Source organism: Ambystoma mexicanum, chromosome 9 (genome assembly GCF_040938575.1).
Source record: "Ambystoma mexicanum isolate Mex_15411 chromosome 9, UKY_AmexF1_1, whole genome shotgun sequence".
Classification (NCBI taxonomy): Eukaryota; Metazoa; Chordata; class Amphibia; order Caudata; family Ambystomatidae; genus Ambystoma; species Ambystoma mexicanum.
In genome coordinates, this window is record NC_090931.1 from 833652973 (window position 1) to 833676570 (window position 23598).

General features: G+C 44.3%; 1 protein-coding gene across 21 annotated transcripts in view; it reads left to right on the top strand.

Moving 5' to 3' along the window:
- The window catches only part of UNC80 (unc-80 homolog, NALCN channel complex subunit), a 3486058-nt gene that overhangs the window by 30162 nt on the left and 3432298 nt on the right, over positions 1–23598 (top strand). The window lies entirely within an intron of this gene.

Consider the following 23598-nt stretch of genomic DNA (forward strand, 5'->3'; position numbering starts at 1 on the left):
GAGTAAACATTGCTTTATTAACACACAAGCATTCGCGAATGGGCCACAAGTTCAACCGTCTCGCAAAGCAAGTCGTCAAAGTGCCGCCCTTTCCCCTGCACATCGTGGTCCTTTTATACCCATCTGTTTTACATTGTCATACATTGCTGCACATAGATTATGTCCACCACAAGGCGGTTCCTCCCAGTCATGACTTTGCATCAACGGTCAACAGTTCAACATCTGCTATTGTGGTTTCCTGTTATCTGTTATTCGCTCTCTCTCGTGCCCCTCTGTGTCCTTATCTCTGTGCACGAGGCTGTGCTTACTCATTCCTTCCCCCCACCCGCATCCTGCAGACAGTTTCAGTTAGACTCAGCTCATTTCGACACACATGGACCAAGCACAATCCTTCTGCAAAACAAGCTCTTGTCAGGTTAAACAGGCCTCTGTCTAATTTACAATTACTATCCCTATATGGACATTCTCAACAACTCATGCTAGTCTCGGCATCTGCAAGTATCGCCATCAAAAGGAAAGCCTCTTTTCTTTTATAAACGCACATTCATTTAGCGCACATAGTGAAAAATACAAAACTCCAAGTGTGAGCACAATATTACACATGCGGGCTCACCTTCAATCCACCCTTTTGCTCACACTTGAGCATCAATCTAAACAGTCCTAGCATAAGCAGATGGCAGGAAAGCAACATCATTACATAGCATACAAAAAATAAGATTTTGTTCCTTGTGATGCAAAGTGGTATTTTTCTCTTACCTTCTGTGTTTGGGGAGCATACATTTATCTGCTCAGGGATTAAACCAGCATACACGGGTGTAGACATAGTTCAGTATGTGGCTCAATATACAGCGTATATCAGTTGCAACCTAGCGATATAGCAATATCCCCTATTTAAAGCACCAGTGTCCTTATTACTCTAGTAGTGGTAGGTCTCACCGAAAACCTTCATCCGATCTGTCCCACGTCTCGTAGTGCCTGTCCCAGGAGGGGAACGCCGAAGGCCCTTCAGGCTACAAGCCCGTCGTCTTCAGTAAGGCACAATTCTGCTAAAACCAACAAGAGAGTCCAAATGTTCATCTCCCTAATGATCAAAGTTCAAAACAGTGTCCTTACACGTTGCTTGGCACATACACGTCACGGGATCGGAGGCGATGGGCACACCTGTCACTGGCATCTGGCAGTACACTTGCAACCTGCGGTTTGTCGGTTCCTTTTTCTGGAGGAATCAATAGTGGCAGCGTCTTCTTAATATGATTTGCGTGGTACCAGTGCGGTTTGCCATCAACTTTTACTGCAGTTTGTGTCGGGAGGAGCACCTGAAACGGGCCCCTCCATCTGGGTTGCAGTCCGCTGGTGCGATTGAAGGCTTTTATAACAACCCAGTCACCGGGCTGCACGTCGTGACCTTCTCCTATCAGAGGAGATGGAGCTACTGCGTTCACCTGTGCATTAATAGAAATCAGTCTATTAGTTAACCCAATACAGTACTGTTGTAATGCAGGCCATGCTTGCTCAGACAATCTCTTAGGTGATATGGGGGTCCCAATACTTGGTGGACGCCCCATAACAATTTCGAAAGGAGATAAACCATGTGTACGCTTAGGCATAGTACGCATACTCAATAATGCAATAGGCAATGCATCCGGCCATTTCAGGGACCGTATACAAGGGCACCCAGTGTTTCAATATGCATTGTGCTGTGGAGGTGGCACTATTGTCCCGCAGGGGATATGCTTCCACCCATCCTGAGAACCCACATTTCATCACCAAACAGTAGGAATGTTTATTTACAGGCTCTAGCTGTATAAAGTCCATATACACCACCTCAAAAGGGCAGGTGGGTAATTTACTGTGGCCCACCGGGGCCGGTACACCTTTCCCCACATTATATAAAACACATATTTCACATTGTTTTGCCCATTGGCGACAATACATTCCCAATCTTTTGTTGTACCACACAGTACTTAAAACTTCTTCCATAGTTCTTGCGTTAACGTGGGTTGGACCATGAGCCACGCTCACTATCACAGGTAAGTATGCGTCAGGTAGTACCCAGGTGTTCGTTTTGGTATGTGCCCATAGCCCATCTACCGTCTCCTCATATTGATCATCCTTGTGCCAAGATAGTCTTTCTTCAATGGTTGCATCTGCTTGGATTTCCTTTACGCGCTCCTTCGTCCCTTCCATAGTCACATCCCTCCCCACTATGAGCTGTCGGGCTTCCCACCGAGTGTCCCTTGTGGCAGCTAGTTTAGCCATCTGGTCAGCCAAAGAATTTCCCTGCGTGACATAATCCAGTGTTTTTTTATGCGCTGAGCACTTCACTACGGCCACCATTTTGGGCAGCGTAAGGGCTTGCAATAATTCAGCAATCAATCGGGCATGTTTAATAGTATCACCTTGGGAGGTTAAAAACCCACGCTCTCCCCAGAGTTTACCAAAACTGGAAACCACCCCGTGCGCGTAGGCTGAATCAGTATAAATTGTCACTTTCATACCGCTGCTTAACACTAATGCTCTCGTTAGCGCAATCAATTCTGCTGCCTGGGCCGATTTTTCACACACTTTCCCACTCTCAATCAACCGTTCCCCTGTAGTTACTGCATACCCTGCTGTTGTCTCCCCATTTGGCAGTTTGAAACAGGAACCATCACAGAATAATATACCCTCATTATCAACCAGCGGGGTGTCTTGCAGGTCTGCTCTACCCTTAGTGTGTTCTTCCATTTGAATCACACAATCATGCCTAATGTCATCAGGTGAGGTGGGCAAAGGAAGCAGTGTTGCTGGATTCAAAGTGTTACACCGTTCAATTTTTACATTACTGGCAAACAGGATCATCTCATACTGTGTGAGTCTAGCTGTGGTCAAATGCTGTGTATGCACTCTATTCAGAAGAACATCTACCGTATGTGGAACCTTTACTGTTACTTCACTCCCTAGGATGATACCTGCACTTTGTTTTAGGGCTGTCGCTGCTGCAGCTACTGCTCTCATGCATGGGGGTAGGCCTCGAGCTACTGAGTCCAGAGTGCTAGAAAAATATGCACATGGTCTCTGTTTACCCCCTTGTTCCTGTGTCAAGACTGACACAGCGCAACCTTCCTGTTCATCAACAAAAAGGCAAAATCTCTTAGTATAATCAGGTGTGCCTAAGGCCGGTGCGTGGCATAGAACATCTTTCATAGCTGTCAGGGCTTTTTCCATCTCAGGTGTCCATTCTAATGGGCCGTTTTCTTGTACTTATTTTAAGGCTTTTAGCATGGGCTGGATCAATACAGAGAATTCAGGAATCCAGTGCCTACAGTAGGATAAAACACCAATTATCCTTCGGAGACCCTTTGCCGTGTCTGGACCTTTTATGGACTGTATCAAAGCAATGCGATCAGTAGACAGGGTTTGCCCCTCTTCGGACAGCTCAAAGCCTAAATAATGGACCTTTTGTTTTACATACTGCATTTTGGCTAGGGCTACCTTGTGCTTATTCTCTGCTAAGTGCATTAGCACCAATCTGGTCACATAATGGCATTCCTCTTCGGTGGCTGCACATAATAGCAAATCATCAACATATTGTATCAGAGCAGTGTTAGCGGGTAGGGCTAGGTTATCCATCTGTGTTTTTAGTGCTTGGCTGAATATGGCGGGACTTTCTGTATATCCCTGCGGGGCTCTAGTAAATCGATACTGTCTATCTCGAAGAGTGAAACTAAACAGGTACCTGCTTTATTCGGCAATAGGAATGCTGAAGAAGGCATTTTTCAAATCAATTACCGTAAACCATTTTGCTGTTTTGGGAATTAAAGTGAGTACACTTGAAATATTAGGGACAACTGGATATCTGGGTTCTACTATTTTGTTTATTTCTCTCAAATCAATAATAAAACGATAGGGTACGGCTTCATCACCTTTCTTGTGTACTGGAAGGATCGGAGAGTTACAAGGGCTATCATTTGTTGGCTCTACCACCCCTAACCGTATCATGTCCTGTACTATTTGATATAGTGCCTGCTCTCCCTCGTGTGATATGCAATATTGTTTTATCCTGGGCAACCTGGCACCGGGCTTTAGTTTGATTACTACTGGGGAAACATCCAACACTCCTACATCATTCCCATGAGTGGCCCATAGTTCATTCGGGATGTCTTGGAGTTCCGGGGGCAGGGTTTGCATTACTCCTATCATACTCATAGGTTTGCTTATGGTCATTCTCACTCCCTGGGGGGAGCAATATATTGTGGCCCCTAGCGTTTTTAATGCATCAATACCTAACAAGTTTTCTGGGCAGTGATTGGTCAACAGCCACCCATTCTCCCATTTTACCCCATGAAGTTCCGCTTCTACTATTTCACTTACAGGAGTCTTTATTGGATTTCCCCCAAATCCAACTGATACCTTGCTTTTATCCGATAATGGGACAGCGGGGACGGCTCTGATATTCACAGAACTGTTTCCAGCTCCCGTGTCTACCAGACATCTCAAGTTTCGGTGGGGGCCGATCCTAATAGAGGCATAAGGCCCCCTTTGGTCTATAGGAACCTGCACCACTCCCGCTATCTCATTCCGGCATCCTCAGGACATATCGCTTGTGTTATCCTGAAAATCATCGTTATAGTATACCCCTTCTCCACATTCTTCACCCTGGCATACACCTTGTACTTGTGTCGTTTGTCGTGGCTGATACAGTAGATTGGGGGGAGGCGGGGCCGGCCAGGGAACATCCCCTCTTGCTTGTCCGTCAAAGGCATTGGGTTGAGGGGGTTTAAACATTCTATTGTCTTGGTTGCCGTACCCACCAGTCCTATTTCCTGGGGCAAATGTTGTCTGTGAAGGGGGCCGTACGCCCCTTCCTCTCCCACCACTCTGGGGACACTGGGATTTCCAGTGTCCGGGTCTCTTGCAGAAGGCACATACATCTTGGGGTAGCCCATCCCTCCTCCCATATAGCGCACCTCCTTGCACTGTACCTCTACCTGTCCCTTGGCCCCCTATCATGTTGCTACTATAGCCCTGTGACGGGCCATTATTATTGTAGTTATACCTGCCTTGGGGCCCTTGATGCAACTGTTGCATCAACACTTTGGTTTTTAAATCCTTCTCTTGTCGTGCCTTTTGTTGTCCCTTCACTCTTTCCCCTCTTTCGTAATACCTAGCCATTTCGAGGAGATCCCGGGGGTTTCTAGTCATCCATGTACTTTCTGCCCTCCTAATGTTCTCCTGAATTGGCCCGTGGAGCCCCTCTACAAAGTTTGTGGCAAAGTACCGTTGGCCCGTTTCAGACCCTATCTCTAGCCCACTGTGCGCTTTGAATGCTGCTTCATAACGCAGAAAGTACTGTGCTACTTCCTCACTTGCAACTTGTATCACAGCGGACAGTTTCTCCACATTCACATCAAATGGGGGTAACACCTTTTCTAGAGCCCTCAGGACTGCCATGCCATGCCCCCTTAGGGGTTCAGGATATTCCTCATGCAGTTTTCTATTTTTGCTCGCATCCATTACATCTTTCCATTTTATTGTTTCATTGTCTTTGGCACGAAAGGGGGTCCATATTTCTTCTGGGACAATGGCTAACAATATGTTATCTACATCCTCTACGGTAAATAACCCTGGTCTGAATAACTTTCCTACTTCTTTGTAGAATCCTGCCGGGTCTATACGGGGGTCGGGGATGGACTTGGTGATATGCATTAATTCAATTCGGGATAAAGGGACATACACATAGGTGCGCATCATGTTACCAGTGGCTGCCTCTATGGTGGGTTGGCACTCTCTCATTGGCATTAATAGTAACTTTTCCGTATTCGTTTGTTCACTCACAGGGGCCTGCGCTGGTGGCGAAACAGAGGATTGATGACTAAGAGCTTTCTCTTTTATTTTTTTATAATCTTTTAATAGTTTCTCCACCTTAGCCATCCTCCATTCTTCCGCCCCTGAATCATCCACTCTTATATTAGATAGCAGTTTCTTATCCAATTCCGTCCTAATCCTATTCCACTGGGACACATATCTAGGCTCCTTTTCCTCTTCTATATCATCCACCCTAATAAGAAGATATTTAATTACGTTTACTTGTATAGGCCAGCCAAGGCCCTCCATCAGACTCACCAGGGTGGACATGGACTGCGAGTGTATGGATGCTATCATACGATTAGCTACATTTTGGCCCGCCTGGTCTGCATCTTTGAGTTTAGCCTCTCTTTCCCTCACCTCTCTTTCCCATGCCCTCTTTTCCTTCTCCCATTCAACACCGCCCCTTATGACTTCCGCTATTATGTCGGACATACATCCCCATAACTGAACACTGGACGCAGTCACTGGTAGTAACGCGACAGCGTCCTGATATGCTGAGGGCAGATCCGCAGTACTCTGTCCTCTCAATTTACAGTTACCCTCATGAAAGGTATATAGTTTAGTGGCCACTGTCCTAAATTCCAAAGGTGTCAAACGCCCCAATTGGTCCCGTAGGCTGTCATTGAGGGGTATGCCATACAGCCCGGTCATAAGGATTTGCAAGTCTCCATCTCTATCCTTTTCTACAGTAGTCGTTCTCCTATGGTCTATCAACCTATCTGGGTCTCCATACTTCATTGGGACTTCCACCCTTTCACCCTCACTGTCTGCCGGTGGAGCTGTAGCTCCTGGAAACAATAATTCAGTCGTTGTTTGTTCTGCTTCTAGCCCTATCACATCTTCATATCGAGGCACCGGCACGGCAGGATACATACCCCCACTGTTCTTAATCATCATATGTCTATCCAACTGATCTAGCCTCTCACCCTTCTCTTTTATCTCTAGATCATGTAATTTTTGATTTACCGTTCTCTTCTGCTCCTTTGCTTTTTGTTTATTCTGAGCATTGTGCCTGCGCATTGCTTCTACCCTCCATAGTCGTATAGCCTCAAACTGTGCGGGTCTAACCCGTCTTTTTACTAACTCTATTTCTATTTTGGATATGCGGTCTATGTCAAAGGACCCGGTATCTGGCCAATTATGTTCAATCGAATCTTTTGTATATTCAGACCACTCCCTTAAAAACAATGTCGAGTTCAATCCATGTTTAATCAACATATCAAATGCAGGGGTTCCTTCAAGGGGGGCATAGTGTCTCTTGCCTATACCTCCCTTGTGGGAAGCCGTTTGACCCATCTTGGCGGTATACCGCAATTGCCTAAAACACTCACCTTTCCCAAATATGCACCTATTGGCTAACAATAATAATACATCCTCCTGGCGTATCTAACATATCATATCATCATTTCAACATTACTTCTTCATAGACGGACTTACCACCGTCCTCTTCACAAACCCTGAATCATTATTTCCTTATTCCATCATGCATCCGTCCATACCACTTATCTTAAGGGTCCCGCCAGAGTGTTCCGGACCCGAAGGGCGACAGCCTGCTGTTCCACCGCCGACGGAGCCGGAAAAACAAGGATGACGCGTTGGTTGCAATCAAAGGTGCGGATTCAGTTGTTGGGGCCCCGTGATCAATTCCTTCTCCGGTTCCGCCGCGGCGTTCCTCACCCAGTGACGGACTGTCGCTCCTTCGAATCCCACGTCTGACACCAAAATTGTGGGTGCGATTTCTCGCCGTCACCATAACCAGTACAAGAGGGACCCTATAAAAACTCAAACAGAAAAGAGTTGAGTAAACATTGCTTTATTAACACACAAGCATTCGCGAATGGGCCACAAGTTCAACCGTCTCGCAAAGCAAGTCGTCAAAGTGCCGCCCTTTCCCCTGCACATCGTGGTCCTTTTATACCCATCTGTTTTACATTGTCATACATTGCTGCACATAGATTATGTCCACCACAAGGCGGTTCCTCCCAGTCATGACTTTGCATCAACGGTCAACAGTTCAACATCTGCTATTGTGGTTTCCTGTTATCTGTTATTCGCTCTCTCTCGTGCCCCTCTGTGTCCTTATCTCTGTGCACGAGGCTGTGCTTACTCATTCCTTCCCCCCACCCGCATCCTGCAGACAGTTTCAGTTAGACTCAGCTCATTTCGACACACATGGACCAAGCACAATCCTTCTGCAAAACAAGCTCTTGTCAGGTTAAACAGGCCTCTGTCTAATTTACAATTACTATCCCTATATGGACATTCTCAACAACTCATGCTAGTCTCGGCATCTGCAAGTATCGCCATCAAAAGGAAAGCCTCTTTTCTTTTATAAACGCACATTCATTTAGCGCACATAGTGAAAAATACAAAACTCCAAGTGTGAGCACAATATTACACATGCGGGCTCACCTTCAGAGCGTCTGTTGCCTGCTGATCCCTGAGGGACCTGTAGCTGTTCACAGGCTCTTTATCTATTCAGCTCAACCTTTTCAGGACCTGGTGGGTTTCGGTGGTTGGTGGTTTGCCCAAACCTTTTGAATGAGCATATGTGAAGAATTACGGCTGCCAATCTTGCTGTGATTTCTCAGCCTTCGTTAGTGCTGTGCTGAGGTTCCAATGAATGCCTTGCTGGTCTTGGTGCTACAAGCTCCTTCCTCTACTTTTGCATTGACAGATCCCTGGATTGGCAATCGCAACACAATATAACTGTTAACAGACTGTGTATTCTCCCATTACACAAGCTATACTTGTCTTGAACCATAACCTTCCGTGCTGGATTTAAACAGACATAATCTGGGGAAAGGTAAGAGGCGACTGCAAGTATTTGCCTTTGAGCATCACGCCAATTGATGTAATACTATGACTAGCTTAGCTTGGCCTACTGTAACCTTTTAACAAGCTGCTAAAGGCAAAAGGGGACTGCGGGCAATACCCTTTGAGACTATGCCACATTAGCAGAACATCTGCCAGCTTGGATAGTCTGAATTTTTGCAGCAACACGTCTAAAGCGAGAAGTCTCTGGAATCGCCTTTGTGTTCACTTTTAGTCCCTGGCACGGACGTTTAATAATAAGTATCACTGATTTAGGTGTAGGTCTAGTTGCTGAGGAGTTTCAGTGGAGGATGTGATACTGCTCTCCTTTACGTGTGTTGTAACTATACAAATCTATAACTATATATATACTTTTTGTTTGCAAAAATATCAGCCAAATCTGTCATGCAAGTCAAAAGTTATCAGCAATTCAATTTTATGGGTTTCCAAGGAACTTGATACTCGCGCTGCACTATAATATGTTGTCTGTGTTGTGCACATATGGGTTTTTAGATCTTTGTAGGCCCTTTTACTAATTTTATCAGTTTGCACTTGTGAGTGATGTGGCTGAATGAAAGAGTTTGTTTCTTGATTAATTTTACATATTCTTCAACAAGTTGTTTTGACTTATAATCACGATTAAGAATTATTTTATTTATGTTCCTAGTTTATTGTCAATTGGAGATTATTATCGAAAGTAATTCACCTCATACTGAGCAACCCTCTAGAGTAACTCATCCCTGTGTTGATGGTGCTCTTCCTTAAATGTTGTATTCCTTTCTACTCATACATTTGATATACCTACCATTATTTCATTTGAGTTCATCTGTGGATGTTATTTGGATTTCATTTAGAGAAACTGATTGACATTTTAACCTCTATTTATTAATAATATAATTTTTGGCTTGCCCCCACCCGTGTCCCTACTTGCTCTTCTTATTATGTTCTAGGCCTTTGTATAAGGTCGCTTTTGGTAGAATTATAGTCCTACTATGGTGAAGTGCAAAGTGTTACTCTCCTAAACCCAGCTCGTTGGGAAACAAACAAAAGAAAGCTACTCAGGCTTCTGCCATTAAGGCTGTTTGGATGACTACCTGAGGGAAGTATTTGGGAGAATAGAAGAGAGGTTAATGTTAGTGGAGGAAGAACTGGAAAAAGACATTAGAGCTGTGAGATTGTCCCTTACTAAAAATACCCCAGGTTCTGGGGTTAATATAAGTACATCTCAGTCCTCTGTTTTGGGTTTGACGTCAAATTATATTAATTGAAGCAAGATTATGGGTGGGGATACGTCTCATGAGCACCTTCTCATTTTACCCTCCATCGTACCTCCCTGAGCCAAAATCCAGTTTGAGTCCCTTACTCATGGACCCAGGTGCCCCAATGACCTAGGAACCATCTCATCCACAGCTCATCCCAAACCCTTGGTCTCCACTGACTTACTTCAGGTGGCAGAATCGATTGACAAAATTACAGTTTTCTCAGGGAAAATAGACAACCTAACTTTGAAATTCAATACACTTTTTAGCTTTGTAAAGTCACTCAAGCAGAGAATTCTAGAGACTCTAGCCATAATTGATGACTATAAAGACCATTTCATGTTCAAACTTTGCCCTCGATACAATTACCTAAATTAATTATTCATCACAAGCTTCGGTAATCCCTCTTTACTAGTTAAAAAGAAAAAGTCTTCCAAGTACTTTAAGAGCTGAAATGAACTCAACAAAACATACCCACATCATTGCTAACCCTTTTATATTGGTGCCTAGCGTTTTGACCCTTATCACAGACACTCATCCCTTTAGACAAAAATAGACATAATGGCGTTTACACAATTGTACTTTAGAAAGTTTTAGGTACCCTTGATCAAGCCCTCAATTTATATCTTATCAGATGATGCCGTCTATCTTAAAGGGGGAAGTACTTTGCTTGGCCTTTATGAACATTTGTGCAACCTTTGAGAGGGTCATCAGGGCAAAACTGTGGAGCCAACTGGGGTGTATTGGGTGCCTGGAGGATCTTGTCACTGTACTCTCACAAATCTATGACAAAATAGAGCTTGTGTCCGGAAAAGCGCTAATGGTCATTGTACATCCTTTTATCATGTCAGTTTCGGAGTTGGCAAGGTTGTGTACTTGCACCATAACTATTCCCACTATATATCAATAATTTAAAGAAGTGCCTCAGTGGAAACTAAGGCTGATGTTCCAATTCTTGGAGACATGCCAATTTCAGTCTTGACTTATTCCGACGATACAGACCTCATTGCCAGAACACCACGTTCTCTTCAGATGTTAATTTCCAGATGCCTGGAGTTCATGAGCAATCTATTAATGCCACCAAATACGCTATCATGGTGTGTCAAACAGGCCAAAACCAAAAGTTGATGTCTGGAAGGTTTTGAATAAATCATAACCACGGGCACAGCTGTGGGCAACCCTCCAGATCATCGATTTTCAGCCTGCCAAGCCTTTACAGAAGGGGAAAGACCATATACAAATCAGGCATTGTTCCAGCCTGAATTGCTAGGTCACATCCCTTCTGAAGACAGGCCACAAGCCCCAAAAAGTAACCCCTTTTAGACCTGGTGGACACAAAATTCGAATCTGTTCCAACTAAGATTATATGGGCCTTATATTTACATACAAATTAAGAGGTACAAAGCACATAGAACATCTGAAAACAAAAATGACACAGGCCTGGGGAGGTGTAATGCGATTTGCTAAGGCTTTTAAATCACAGCCAGTCGAACTCCTGTAGAGAGTTTATTTGGCCATGGCAAAGGCTTTAGCAACCCATGGCACTGGCATGTCGGAAGTAGCAGATATAACTATCTTACAAGCTGAAGAAAATCATTTCTTCAAACTTTTACTTGGTCTCCCTAGTTTGACCCCCTCATGTGCCACTTATAGCGAACTTGGCATGAAATTCCTCCCAGATCAGATAGGGTTGGAACCAGTTAAGCTCTGGCTAAGGGGTTAGTCAAATGAGAAGGCGACCCTTACACGTTTGCTTATCTCACATATCCAATCATCAGAAGCTAATTGTTCACTGATTCCTTGGATTCTGTATGTAAAAAAACATCTTTCTCTTGCCAACACAACTACTTGTTTTATCGACCCATTAGGCATTTATGTGTCTCATAGTAAGACAGTGGTACAGAATGTATTGCTAAATATGGAACGAGAGCAGAGAGAAGTGGCTAAGCCTTTAAATCGTGAACACATCACCTCGAGCAGAAAGTCAGATTATTTGCTTTGGAATAACTTTAGAAAGTGAATTTGATCAAAGACTGTTGGATGAATACCACTGTTGTGGGAAATTAAGTGTTTGTGATGCCCAGAATATGGCACATTTGTTCTCCAATTTCTGAAGATCTTTCAGCCTTAAAGGGATGGTCTAGTAAAAATGTTTATTTAAAAATTAGATAGGCCACATAAAAAAAAAAATACTAGCATCCTCCGTTTTAAAACTTCCTATGTAATATTTTGAGCTATTCAAGCTCAAAATTCGAAAAAGCAAGCACAGGGGCGCAGCCATTTTGTGAAATGGAGGCCCTCCTGTGCTGGCTTTTGCTTTTGCGGCACTAATGAAGGAAAAGCCAGCCAGCTGTAGTAAACAAAGTCTACCGCTGGGCGGACCGGAGACCAGAGCAGGAAAGCTGCAGCTGAATCTCGGTAAGTGCTATTTATTTTTTTTACAAAAAATAAGCACTGGCTGCGGTTTTTTTTCTAGGTTTTCCGGGCTGGAGGAGCCCGGAAAACTTAGAAATAAAACCGCAGCTTTAAAAACGTTGTATTTATGTTTGCGGTCGCTTTTGAAGCGACCGCAAAGATAAATACAACGTTATTGTGTTGGAAAACGCTGCGGTTTTTCTTTCCAAGTTTCTCAGGCTCCTCCGGCTCGGAGGAGCCCGAGAAACTCGGAAAGAAAAACTGCAGCATTTTCCAACACAACCGCGTTGTGTCTGCCTGAATCTGCTTTACCATTTGGGGGTGGGGAGCCCGAGAGCCCCAAATGGAAAAGCAGATTCAGGCAGACACAACGAGGCATTGCGGAAAACAACCGCGTTGTGTCTGCCTGAATCTGCTTTTCCATTTGGGGCTCTCGGGCTACCCACGGGGAGCCCGAGAGCCGCAAATGGAATAGCAGATTCAGGCAGACACAACGCGGCATTGCGTAAAACAACCGCGTTGTTTCTGCCTGAATCTGCTTTCCCATTTGGGGCTCTCGGGCTCCCCACGGGGAGCCCGAGAGCCCCAAATGGGAAAGCAGATTTAGGCAGACAACGTAGCATTTCCCTTTTGGGGCTCTCGGGCTCCCCACGGGGAGCCCGAGAGCCCCAAATGGGAAATCAGCTGCAGGTAGAAACACTACGCGGCATGTAAACATAACCGCGTGTGTTTCTGCCTGCTGTGGCTTTCACTTTGGGTCTCCGGTGCTCCCCTGGGAGCACCGGAGACCCAAAGTGATAGCCACAGCAGGCAGAAACACACGCGGTTGTTTTGGAAAACGCTGCGGTTTTTCTTTCCAAGTTTCTCAGGCTCCTCCGAGCCGGAGGAGCCTGAGAAACTTGGAAAGAAAAACCGCAGCGTTTTCCGACACAATAACGTTGTATTTATGTTTGCGGTCGCTTCAAAAGCGACCGCAAACATAAATACAACGTTTTTAAAGCTGCAGTTTTATTTCTAAGTTTTCCGGGCTCCTCCAGCCCAGAAAACTTAGAAAAAAAACGCAGCTAGTGCTTATTTTTTGTAAAAAAAATAAATAGCACTTAACGAGATTCATCTGCAGCTTTCCTGCTCTGGTCTCCGGTCCGCGTCCTCCGAGTCCCGGCAATAATGAAGGGAAAGCCACCCAGCGGTAGACTTTGTTTACTACAGCTGGCTGGCTTTTCCTTCATTAGTGCCGCAAAAGCAAAAGCCAGCACAGGAGGGCCTCCATTTCACAAAATGGCTGCGCCCCTGTGCTTGCTTTTTCGAATTTTGAGCTTGAATAGCTCAAAATTTTACATAGGAAGTTTTAAAACGGAGGAATCTAGTATTTTTTTTTATGTGGCATATCTATTTTTTAAATAAAAATGTTTACTAGACCATCCCTTTAATGATAAAATGCAGTCTGAGAATGAAAACCTGACCAGCAGTTTAGTATGCTCCATTAACTGTAACATTTAGAGAATGTATTGGGAGTAAGCCAATGACTATCTCCTGGTGAGACAAATGACTGGATACATTAAAAAAGATGCAATGTCACTAGGCCCCCAGAAAAGCAAACAATAATCATATTACTGGTCATTGCAGACAGGATCTTAGATAAATGTCAAGAAATGGTCTACAGGGAGCTCCCTACATTCCAAATTACAACATATCAGTGTATGGTATACAAATAGTAGGAGAGAAAGGCATGTGCACCATATCGTACAAATGTAACATTCACTTGCCTAAAAGCACATCGTCCATAAGGCCAACTGAATATGCTGCTCTTTAGGCTGACAGAATGGCAAAAGACTAAGGTAGAACAAGTACTGTATATTAAGAGGAAGAAGAACATGATCATTTTAAAATGCTGTGATAGATGTTTATGATCACGTAACCACACTGTGCATCAAAGATGTTTGTATATAGGCAGATGCTTTCATAGGTGAACTGCCATATGAATAATTCGGTAGATCCCAAGAATGGCTAGTGCATCTGGCTATCTTTGCAGAGCAGATAAGGGTATGTTGGAGTTAGAAACATGTCACATCACAGGGGTTTTCCTTGGTAAAGCGCGGGGAGAGGATACAGAGTACAGACCTGAAAGCAGACATCTCAGTGGTCTGTATTCATCTTCTCATAGGCAGTGAGCATTCAAAGTTTTCTCAGAATCTATCTTAGTCAAATCTATTGATTTATCTGTAAACGTGGTCTTCCTAGCCACAGTCCTGAGTAGTTAACTTATTTTTATTTAATTTCGTATGCCATAATTGATGATCATTTTGACTGGTAGCTTTTACTTTCTTTTGTGAATGTGATTTAAAAAAAACAGGCATCCAAAATGCATAGATTGTACTTTGATGCTCAGAGAAATTTTGATCTAATGCTCGCCTACTGCCTATGTCCTGATCACAGCCCAGGCTTGGCTGTAGCCAATTCTCTTTTTTGCACACCTACCCTGTCCAGAATGATGCTCAATTAGGGATACAAATGGCTCCCTGCCTAACCCATAACTCATCCCAGAGATCAATAATGTTTTGAGTGTTGTGACCTTTATTCTCTGGAAACCTTTATTATATTCCATTATCATTACAAGTGAATCCATTGGGGTAGTATATGTACAGTGTTGAACCCCAGGGGGTAAAAGAAAAATAAATACAACGCAAGCTGAACATTTGTTATAATAAAATGTTTAGAAATCATAATTTGTGTGGACAATACCTGCATGGTGTAACGAAGTTGATGATTATGATGAGATACTTGTATCTTCTTTAACCTTGTATGCCATTAACTGAATGGGCGCAGATGTAGGGGTGAGGTAGGCAAGGCAAATGGGCAGAGGAGTTATGGACATGCCTTTGGGAGGATGTTGGAAATGCTTGTGGGTGGCAGAATTAAGGTTTGCAAGTTAGAGACCAGTGCCCAAACCACACCGGTTTAATAACACAGAATTGCCTGAAGCCAACCAGAATGCAATCCAAACAACAGCATTTCTGGAGCTCAGCGTATACTGAGCTCCGAATGTGCCTATAGTCCAGCCCAAAACGTAGCACATCCTGGAGCCCTGCTCAAAGCCCTTCCTACCCAAGTCCAGCACTATGTAGCCTCCTAGCAAAGAGCCTAGGACACAGCGTTACATAGATCCCAGCCCTACTCAGTCTACTCGGTCATCCAGGCCTGGATGGCACATCATGGGCTTTGCCTCAATGATGAGAAAACTGAGTTACTCATCCTAGGCTCTCAGTCCAAACTCACGAAACTTGACCCCAAATACAATTCCTTCATTATTGATGGAAATGTTATTAAAGTCACCAACGTCACAAAAACACTGGGAATCTACCTAGACTCCACTCTCTCTCTCAATAGACAAACAAACTCAGTGGTCTCAGCATCTTCATACACGTATAAACTCATCACAGCCTGTCGCCCCTTCCTGACAACGGCTAATTGCCTGAATTTAGCCAGAACCCTCATCTTGTCCAAAATTGATTATTGCAATGCTCTTTACTTAAGGACTAGTCAAAGAAATCTTGATAAACTCCAGGTCACCCAGAACAATGCCATTAGGGCTGCTCTCAACATCCCCAGACGTTCCCACATCTCATCCACCAGGCGTAACTTACACTGGCTTCCCATTACACTTCGCATCTCCCTCAAAGCTCTCGTTCTAACCCACAAGGCACAAAATAATGCTGCACTAGCTTACCTGTCCACGCGCTTCACACAACATACAGCATCTAGACCCCTGAGATCTGCACAGGCGCACACACTAACTATTCCTAGCATCAAGCTTCAGACAGCTAGAGGCTCGAGTTTCCCAGTCCTGGCTGCTAAGCTTTGGAACACCCTACCTCATGATCTTAGGAAGGTGCCAGCCATCCATTCCTTCAAAAACAGAACTAAACGCTGGCTACACGAACAGGATGCACTGGCCTCCACTTTGTAATTCATGCTGCAATCACCCGCAAACTGGTTACTAGCTGTATATACTGTATATTTTACCATTTTGCCATTCATGCTCTTATTTTTGATGTAAATATGTTTATACAATGTAATTTGTACATATCTATGTAACACTTCTCTGTAACTACCTTTTCTAAACATGCGGCCTGATGCCCGTGGGCATGGTGCGCAATACAAATAAACAAAATACAAATACAAATACAAAGAGTGTTCCCATACTGAGCATATCGATGGATAGTTCTGACATAAGTGAGAATCTAGCCAAAAGCTTTCCCCAGGTGTTTAATGACAGTATTGGAGTATTAAAGGGCTTCAAGCACAGAATAGCATTGAAGAAAAGTGCTAAACCAGTTGCACATAGAGTGAGGAACATCCCCAGCACGAGACATGCTTTGTAGAAGGAACTGGCGAAGTTGTGCGAGCAGGACATTATCACGCCGATTGAAAATTCAGAATGGCTATCCCCGATTGTGAGGAAACCTGATGATTCCATTAGAATGTGTGTAGATTTGAAAGACCTGAATGCGAACATATGGGTTGACAGGCATCCCCTACCTAACATCAGGGAGATGTTGACTACCAGGAGACCAGCATGCTCGATTTGTCCTCAGCATATCATCAGGTTCTGCTAGATGAGGAATCCAAACATCTTATGTAATTCGTTACACCTCTAGGAGCTTTTAGGTACAAGAGAATGTCTTTCGGTTTGGCATCAGCTTTAGCTATGTTCCAACGGTTGATGCACCAGTTGTTTGGACGCCTTAAAGACTTATATTATTTACAAGATGGCATCTTAATTGCGGCACAAACTGCGGAAGAACACAATGCCAAACATATGGGCGTATTATAAGTCATACAAGTAAGAGGACTCACTTTAAAGATAGAAAAATGCTAAATCCGAATGAGTGAAGTTACATATTTAGGGCATCTAATAAATTCAGAGGGGATCAAGCCGAAGAGGGAGTTGGTGAACACCATTTTGAGCATTCTTGAACCAACCACCAGAGAGCAATTACAAAGTTTTCTTGGCTGACTGAGTATTATTTGAAATTTATATCGAATTTTACAGATAAAACAAAATATATGAGAGAGTTGTTGAAGAAATCTGTGAGATTTTCATGGTCAGAAGAGTGTAAACAGGAATTAGAGTGCATAAAAGAAAGTATAAACAAGACACCATCATTAAAGACATTGATTGCAACTCTCGGGATGTGATTTCAGTGGATGCCAGCAATGTTGGTTTGGGAGGTGTTCTAGAACAGATTCAGGCAGGCAGAGCGGTATCCATTGCATTTGCTACAAGAATATTAAAAGGGGCATAACAAAACTATTCCACTATTGAAAGAGAAGCGCTTGAGGTCAGGTGGATATTGGAGCATTTTAGAAGTTTGATTTGGGGTCTGCCAATAGAATTAAGAACAGATCACAAGCCTTTGATCCATATGCTAAACTCTAAGAGCCCACACTTAGTGTCACCCCGAATCTGGGGATGTATATTAGACATCATGCAGTAAAATTTGAACATGACATACACCTAAGGCAGGTCCGATGTGGTAGTGGATTGCTTTTCAAAGCTGCCCTGGGATTATGATGGGAGCAAAGATACTTATTCTGATGAGTCAGATACAGAATGTATCATTGCACACTTTAATTCAAACATATCAAAGGAAGAATGGGATAAGGCGTGGCTGATGACAATGAACAGAGTTCGTTGACACTGGCGGTCTAAGATGAATGGAGAAAAGTTTACCAGAGCTTGAGAGAGTACATTGAGATAAAAAATAACATTTTGGAATTTACAGGGGTGAACATTCCATCAGTATCACGAAGGAAAAGAATAGTGGAACTGGCGCATGAAGGGCATTTAGGGAGAAATCTCACCAAGAGAAGAGTGAGAGAGAACTACTGGTGGCCGGGGATGTGGAGAGATATGGAAGAATTGGTGAGAGACTCTATAGCATGTGCAGTTAGTGACAAAGGAAAAAGGACGATGGTCACGCAGTTACAGCCTATTGAAATTCCACATTCAGTTTGGTCAAAACTAGCCATAGACATTACTGGGCCTTACGAAACTCTAGATGCCCAGAAGATATACATTCTTGTATTGTTAGACTATACATCCATATGGGTGGAATGGGATGCCATGGAAGGAGCTGTAACCGCTAAGAAGATTGTGAGATTCATGGAAGGTGTGTTCAATAGGGAGGGAGATCCGTGTGAGATTGTATCAGACTACGGTGTCCAGTTTATGTAAGCAGAAGTACAAGCTTCTATGAGGGATAGAGCAATTGAGCACAGAATAACTTCGCTTTATAACCCAATTGCAAATGTTTTAGTCGAGAGGATGAACGGCTTCGCGAAGAGTATTATACAGTTGGCAATTGCTAATTCGTTACCGTGGAAAGACACATTAAAGGAAGCATTACATTCTTACAAAATGAAATCCCTCACACGGTCCCAATCACCTTCTTTAATATCACTCTCTGACACATGTTTACTGGTATCATAGTATTCTTTGTATTTAACTTGTCTTTTCTTCACTCTCCTTACCACATCCTCTATATGAATCTGTCTGTGATTTTTCGATACTAACCAAGCAGGTCTTAGTCTATTTCATGCCATTCTTCCCCTCATCATGGTGAAAGGCTCCTCTTCTGTGACTGAATGGGGAGTCATTCTGTAAGCATTTAATGCTTCCTTTAATGTGTCTTTCCACGCTAACGAATTAGCAATTGCCAACTGTATAATACTCTTCACAAAGCCGTTCTTATACTGAACTTGGACTGAGCCTATAGTTCAGCCCAAAACGTAGCACATACTGCAGCCCTGATCAAAGCCCTTCCTACCCAAGGCCAGCACTACAGGGCCTCCCAGCAAAGAGTCTAGGACACAGCCTTGCATAGAGCCCAGTCTAGGTGGAGACATACCGATTACAGAGCCCACCCCTGTGCAACCCAGGACCCTCCTGATATCTTCATTACACAAAGACCAGCCTAATCTCAACCCCTAGAATAAAGCCGTCACTGAACTCTGTGTGGAGCACTGTCTTGCCCAGAACACTGGTTTGCTCAGAGCACTATCTGTAAAAGGCCCAACATGACTAAGAGCCTGGCCCAATATAGATTCAAGTCCCATTCTAGAGGACAGCCATGCAAACCAGCCTGATCATTCCAGAGGCCAGTTAAAGAGGAGTGCAGCCAAACCCAACCCAGCCCAGTGACCTTCCCACCTAAAAGCCCCAACTATTTCCCAATCTTACCCACAGCTCTGGTCAGTCCTGCCCATACAGAATACAGCCCAGATGCAAACTGAGCTCAGACCCGAGCCTAAAGTACAGAGTCTAAGGTTAGCTAATTTAAGTCCAGGTAAGTCTCCTGTGGTGAACCTAAGGATATCACCCCAGTTAAGGTTTTGACAAACACGACAACACGGTGGAAGAAAGAAAACCACCAGAATACTTTGTGCATTTTCTGTAGTATAAACCCTTATGGAAGACTTCAAGCCACATGTTCCAGTAAAGACGCACAAGTTAAAAGTGCTGTAGGTACTGCGATTAGGAGGCCCTACCGAGAGGTGCTGAAAAGGTGTCTTCAGCGTTCTAGTGGTTATTGCCTGACCACCCTCGGGAGAAATAATAAAAAGGAAGACAGACTAGTCACAAGGGGTTGCAGAGGCAGTGGTAGTAGCAGCAGAAGCGGTAGTAGTAGCCGTCTGGAGAAGAGAGGAAAGGAAGAGAAACTGAAACAAATAAGGAATGGAGGAAGCAGTCCAAGTAGTAGAAGTTTTAGCAAGGAGGTGTCCAGAAGAAAGAAACTTGCAGAATTGTGGGAGAAAGTGAGGCTGGAGACCAAGGGAGAAACAGCTGATAAACAGCAGCTTGGGCAGCGTTTTGCAAGCTCGATTCCCAAACATGGAGACCGGCGGGAAACCAATTAGTGTCACCCAAAAAGAAAGTGGCCCACCCCTTGCCTCAAATAAGTTACCCTCAAACCATCATCCATGAATCACGTCAATTCACGACTTTACAGAAAATGCTACTTGTGGAAGGTTGATGTGTTTGTTGCATGTTATGTTTTGTGTAAATGCTTGAGAAAGTGATAACATTCCTTTTGTTCTTTTTTAAAAAACAACATCATCACATAGCTAAATACTTATTTTGCGGATCCAGACTCAAGGCATGTCTACTCGTTGCCACCAGCAATGAAATTAGAGTTGCATTTAATAAGCAGTACAGACAAATGATGACACCGGAAAGTACCTTGCCAGTTGTATTTATGCTCAAATTTTACATTGCAAAACAACTCATAAAATAATATAACTGCATACTTACAGTTCTGTGACAGGGTCCACAGCTCAGAGGCGCAGGAGTGGCATGAACCAACCACCCCCACTGCAGTTTTGGGACCTGCAAATCGATGCTTATACAGGACTCCGCAACCCCAGCAGGGAAGGAAGGTTAGGATGACGATGGTTGGATAGGAAGGGGTGAAGTAGGGAAACCGGAATGAGGTTTAGGGAGAGGTTATGGGAATGTCGGGGATGTTGGGGTAAGGTTTCGACCACTGTGCACGCTTCCAGCGAGCTGTTACACAGCACTCAAACATACAAACATACGTCCCTGCTTCTGACTCTACACACACATACAATATCACTATCGCAGTTTACAAAGGCACAGCAGCATAAATAACACATATGAGGTAGTGTAGCACTTAGCTTAGGTTAGTTGTCGCCCAGGGTGTCCCTTGTTGTCTCCTGCAATTTCGTCTTGCCAGGATGTGTCGTAGTAGCTTTTCAAATGCTGAAAGAGAGTGCTACAATTAGTGCACATATCAAACACTGCTGCATGTGGCTGTTCATATGCATGTACACATGCAGGAGATCGAGCAAGGCCGCACGTAGCTACTAAACATTCACAGTAGGGGCTGCATGTGGCTCTGGTAAGTGGTAACGTGTTAGTTAGGGCATACGAGAGGCAAACCTATGGCAAAGCCCAGCACATGACATCTTACATGGAGGGACTGTCCGACTAACTTAATACCCGCTGAGTTCCTCCTTAGCTCCCAAGAGTCTGGTAAACTAATAATACGAGTGTTAGGTGCCCCTCCACCCCTTTACCTGTTCCTTCCATGCCATTTTTTAGTTTTTACTATTAGATGACTCTAAAGGACCATCTAGAAGCCAAAACAATTTTATTGGACTACAGCTAGGGAGAAAGGGCATATGAGGAGGGACACAAAGCTTGTAAGTGTTGTTTGGTCATTTAACCACCTATTGACTGCCAAAGGACATGCTAATCCTTATGGCTATTTCCACCTACTTCCTTCTGCCCCACACCCAAAACACATGCTGCTGGGATCTCTTTCAACTAGCTGTATCAAGCCTTACCATCAAACCTTTTGCTCAAAAGTTGTCTTCTGAGAGTTCATGATTTAATTGGCGCTGTAGACGTGCTGCTGATGAAATACACATTTCCTTACCAGGTCTGGCTTCAACCACCCGATTTATAAGTATATTGCGTGTCCCTCACTGAAGTCCTGTTAAAAACAAGCAGTGGCAAAGTCTACAGTTTTGACTTGTGTCTAAGTATTAGACATTTGCCAGGCACTTCTTTGAAAAGCCCAGGTACTTGCACCATTTTGCATCTGCTATCATTGATGGCCAGTTAATACCAGTACGGCAGTGCCTAGCAAATGCATTTGCCATGCCTACACAGAAGCCAAAAATGTTGGCATTGCCAATGCTTGTTTAAATCTTTATGCAACATACATATCTATACATGAAAAAGAACATTGGACAGAACATTGGGAATAGCAACGTCACAGTGCAAATACTCAGTCCAAAAGAAGAATGTTTCAAACACACACAAGGTCCAAAACAGTACAAATTAAAACCCCACTCGCACTACCCTGCCCAGGCTTGTACCTCAGAGTCACTGAAATTGTTTTGTTTTGATGCTGTTTCGGGGTGAACATGAGAGATCTGAAACCGTATAATGAAAATACAGTAGTTTGGTAGTCCGACCCTGGGTTCAGTATGCCGCAGTGGTTAACAGACATGGAGCACCTTGTAAGTAGCGGGACCCTCACTCTAGCTTGATTGGGGGTTTGGAACCTGCTAGAAGACAGATCACAGAATTGGCAAAATATAAAAACGTGATGAGAGAAGGGTGGTGGTGTCATGGAGCAGCATTGAAGGAAATTCACAAGCAAATCGCCCAATGGCAGATCATCTCATTGGGTGTATGGAACTAGGAGGGTCTGTTGGGTTTAGGTGCAGAAATGTCATAGACCATCTACCGACAGATTATCGATTAGCCAACCAGATAAAAAATGGAACATCGTGACTTGCCATCTACGGTGTGCGAACTCGCTGGTGCCCGAAGGGGATGCAGAGAAAAGGAGGAGAGAGGCGGTGTTGAAAGGAAAGCAAGCAAGTCTATGCTCCCACTTATGTAACAGAGCCTCAAGAACTTGGCGCTCCAGGCGTTTTCACAGGTGCAAATTAACAGCAGAGATTCGTCCCGTGCATTCAAGCCATCAATGCCCAAGACAAGACCTATCTGCCAGGAGCGTGTTACGTTGTGTCTGACTGGGACCAGTGCCCTCACTGGGGCACCGGGCATGCTCACAACCTCCAGCCCCGGCCCGACCCCCACCTCTTAGTGCCGCCGTACATTTATGAGCTGGGATGTTTCCAGAGGATGAAACAGCATGTGGCCCAACACACACTCCAATACAGAAACACACAACAACAGAAATAAAACAAGATATATAATGACTCCACCACAGCCCCCTTGAAGACTGTAAGCACACACACAGTCTTTCCTGGCTGCTACCAGTGTCCCAGCAATTCCAGGCTGCTGCTGCAGCATCAGCAGCCGATTCTCGATTGGCTGTGCATGCCAGGCCCAGGCCCAAGATACTGGCACGACGCCGGCGGCAGCCTCATTCAGGCTCAGCTCCTCACACCCTTTAGGGTTGGCCCACCCCCGTTTGTTGCCCTTGCAAGGAAGTGAAGCAATTGCAATTTGCAAATGATAGTGTTTCTTACAGTTCACAGTGGAAGCGGGCCAGGCTACCGAGGCAGCCCCGGGCCGGCCCCAACCGGCCCGCTCCCAGTGTGAATTGTAAAAGTAACACTTCAACAGTACAGCAGTGTCTGGCGTGGCGCCAATAATGTCGCCGAATAGTCTTGGCTCAGGCTGCAGCCAGGGCACTGTCTGCCAGGCCAGCACAGTCGGCCAGGCTAGGGCCTACTCTTACCTTTCTTTGATGAA